The following is a 3,971-nucleotide window of genomic DNA, read 5'->3' as shown; positions in this document are numbered from 1 at the left end:
CTCACTGAGAAATGTTTTCAGGCTGTCAGTAAACTCCCTTTTGTGGAATTCATCTCTACTTTAATTTTCCTTTGCTAAGAAACCATTAGGGATCATTGACAAGGATTATACTAAGTAAGGATTTTTCTTATCTTCATCCAAGTACTATTGATTCTTGTAGCTTTTAGCTCAAAAAGCTTACAATGAAAAACATTGGGTTACCTGGAAAGAAAATTCATTTGCCTTGTCTTTGTATATGCCATCATTATCCTGTCCCTGTAAATCATCCATAATGTTTATTTTGCATCAGCTTGCACCTTGAGATACAATTCCACTTCAGATTTACAGCTTTTAAGTTCGTTACTCTCATACCTTTCTTTGTGAAGCAAAAAAAGTTCACAAAGTAAATCAATGGGAGGTCATAAGTGTAGCTCTTTATAAACATTCTTACAGCAGAGAGTAGCTATTTGTCCCATTTTCGTGCATTTCAAGTGACATTTAGGTACTCACTATCATATTGTCAATTTCACATTGAAAGCAGAGTTCTTTGCCATCCTCATTGTTGGTTTACTTCACCTTAGTCAATGAATGTATCCATTACAAGAAAGTAATGTATTTTGCTTAAAATGAAAAGGAATGGCTTAGGTTTAGGTCTTTTTCATTCACTCCAATCTTTCTCAGAACCAAATCTGTCTTTTTTACCCCTTATCTTTGAAGCTGTGTTAAAATGTGCAAATTTCAGATTTTTAATTCATATGAAGTTTGACAAGTTCAACATTATACATGTGTTATTAAGAAAACATTGAAATTAAGATTCTATCAGCATGCTAGATTCACAGAATTAACAATAATAATGATGGAAAAAGTTTCCTGTAACTCTTAGCAGGTCATCAGAAAGTTACAGCTTAATTAAGTAGATTGTTTCTTTTTGAAGATGTGTGATCTATCAGCCCTGTATTTAACAGACTTTAACAGACAGCTTCAAGACTTACAGTGTTAATTGAAAGGATGTATTTCAGGATATTATGTTACAGGTAGTAAGTAGGGTTTATACATCAACAAGCTATATAAATCTTAATTCTTATTCTGGCTAAAAGCTTGAATAGGGATTCTGCGGAACTCCGGAATACCTCTGACAATGCCAGAGATTTTCTGTTGTACTACATTCAGTTCCTGCTAACTTGACCAATATGCTCATTAAAGTTATCAGTTCAGTCCACTTACAATACTTTATCAGGGCCAGGTAGAGAAATCAAATACTTCTCCTGTTTTTGGGCCCATTATTCCCACACCAACTCACATCCTTTGGGTGCCCTGAATTATAGTCACATCGGGTTTGAACTGTTTTGTATAGGTTTAGCAAAACCTCTAGGCTTTTATATGCTATTTGGAAAGCCTGTCAAAAGCTCAGGTAACAGTGTAATACACTTTACAACCATGTCTTTGTCAGATTATTACAAACAGCTTGGTTGTCCATATTATTCAATTTGCTTCTTTGAACTTGACCCTATGTAATACCCAATGCAACATCCAAATTACTGGTTTTGTTGGTAGAAAAAGTACACTGTGCATTGGATGAAAAATGATTTCTCAGTTTAAATTGAAACCAATCAGACATAAAAATGCCCATCGTGGAGCATATGACAGGAGACCAAAGCACTGCAGATGTTAGAAATCTAAAATGTAAACAGAAAACGTGAAAATACTCAGGAGGCCAGGAACATCTGTTTAAAGTGAAACAGCGCTGTTGCTTCGGGTCCACAATCTTCCCTTGTTCTGATAAAGACTCGCTGACCTCTGTTTTTCTCTCTCTGCATAGATGCTGCAGATGTACTGAGCATTACCAACATCACCGATTTCTATTAGAGCAAAGATAACCCTTTCTGGTAGTCGTCTAAAAAACAATCAGACTTCTTGTGAGCTCTTCATTCTCCTTCAGTAATGAATGCACCAACAGCTACCTGAGATCTGGTTTAGCACAACATTAAATGCAAGTTACATTTTTTTTAAAAAGTCAAAGTACAAAAGAAAAACAACTCACTGGGCAAAATTAAGTCAATGTTAAAGTTTTTGGAATTCAGACCACAAACTCATAGCCATGATCTCAAGAGGCAAAAGCCCCACTTCTAGGTTTAATTACCACTCTGTATGATGCGATGACTCTATATACTTTGAGGAAGTGAAGGTGAGTTGTTTTCTTGAACTGCTGTAGTCCTTGAGTTTGTAGGGAGACTCATAGTGCTGTTAAGCTATTTCCAAGATTCTGACCCAGTAATAACAAATAAATAATGATATAATTCCAAGTCGGCTAGGTGTATGGTTCAGAGGGAAACTTTCACGTGGTGTTGTTACATGCATCTACCTCTCTCGGCCTTCCCTGGTAGCAATTTTGCAGGCCCAATAAGGATGGATGTGCTACATTACTTCTGGCACTTTGTTTGATGCTAGATGGTCCATCCAGTTTCATTCCTTTTTGACTTTGTAGTTGTTTGATATGACTGAGAGCATTTTTAGGCCATTTCAGAGGGATTTTAAGAGTTAGGCACACTGCTGTGGGTCTGGAGTCAATGTTGGTCAGATTGGGTAAGAGTGACAGATTCCCTTCACTAATGGATATGAGTGAACCTTATAGATGTATGTTATATATTTTATATACACACATGTACATGAAACTCTCACTAAGCCTCATACTCTGTTAAATTAAAAACATGTTTTTACGTGCCATTCTCAAACTATCACAGTGCTTTAATTTCATGTTTTAATACGAACATAAATAGCTTATAGATTTATTAATGCATAATAGTCAATAATAAGGCTGCAATTTAACTAGGGGAACCAGGTAACAGCATGAACTGCAAAGACCTTGTTAAGGTGTATCGCAGCTTTTTGGTTTCTCTCCAGCAGCGAGCTGAACGTTCGACCTCTTGCTCTCCTGTAGTTATTCACTTGATGTAGCTTGTTCTTTCTTAGTTCGCTGAAGTGGTAGTTTTGTTCAATTGTAAACCCTGATAGTGAGTTTTAACAGCTAATCCCAAAAGAAGCATTGTAGCTCAACCTGATCCTGCCCTCACATTTCTAAAATGATCACTGGATGGAAACCTTGGAGGTTTTTCTCTGTCCAAAGTGAAGACAACAGAGGGCAATTTTAGCATTGTACCTTTAACCAGCAAACACTGTGCAAATCACAGCTTGGAACCTTCCTGGTCCATGTAAGTCAGATACTCACCAGATAAGCTCACTCAGCCATTGTCCGTTGAATACGTAGTCATGGATCTCATGTGACTTTGTCCACGGTGAGTAGGACAACACTGTTTTATAATTTGGGATGACTAAACTCCAATAGTAATCACCACTGGTATTCCCAGCAAATCCCCACCCTCCTGAAGCAAGTTCTCTCTCCCTCTTCAATGCTCAACAGGTTTCCTTCTCCCCATTACATCATGTCAATACAATCCCTCAATTATGTCAATACAAGTATTTTTAAACACGCAAGACACCACATGATTTTACAAATATTCTTTCACAATATCTTTACAGATCATTCTGGCACAGTAATGCAAATTGAGTATTAACGTTCAACGGAGCAGAAAGTGTACTAAATTGGTGTAGCACTTCATTATAACATGTGACAACAGGTTAACTGTGTACTGCTTTCACTTGTCACTAACTTGGAGAGATCCAGGTCACACGGTTTCACTGGTGGCTAGATATTTGCCTCCATGTTAGTATAGAGTCATAAATATGTACAGCACAGAAATAGACCCTTTTGTCCAACTTCCCTACACTGACCAGATATCCTAAACAAACCTAGTCCCATTTGCCAGCATTTGGCCCAAATTCCATTCATATATCCATTCAGATGCCTTTTAAATGTTGCAGTTGTACCAGCTTCCACCACTTCCTCTGACAGCTTGTTCCATACATGCACCATCCCATGTGTGAAAATGTTGCCCCTTAGGTCCCTTTTAAATCTTTCCCCTCTCACCTTAAAC

This window comes from Rhincodon typus, chromosome 8 (genome assembly GCF_021869965.1).
Source record: "Rhincodon typus isolate 14 chromosome 8, sRhiTyp1.1, whole genome shotgun sequence".
Lineage (NCBI taxonomy): Eukaryota > Metazoa > Chordata > Chondrichthyes > Orectolobiformes > Rhincodontidae > Rhincodon > Rhincodon typus.
Note: the sequence above shows the minus strand (reverse complement) of the source record.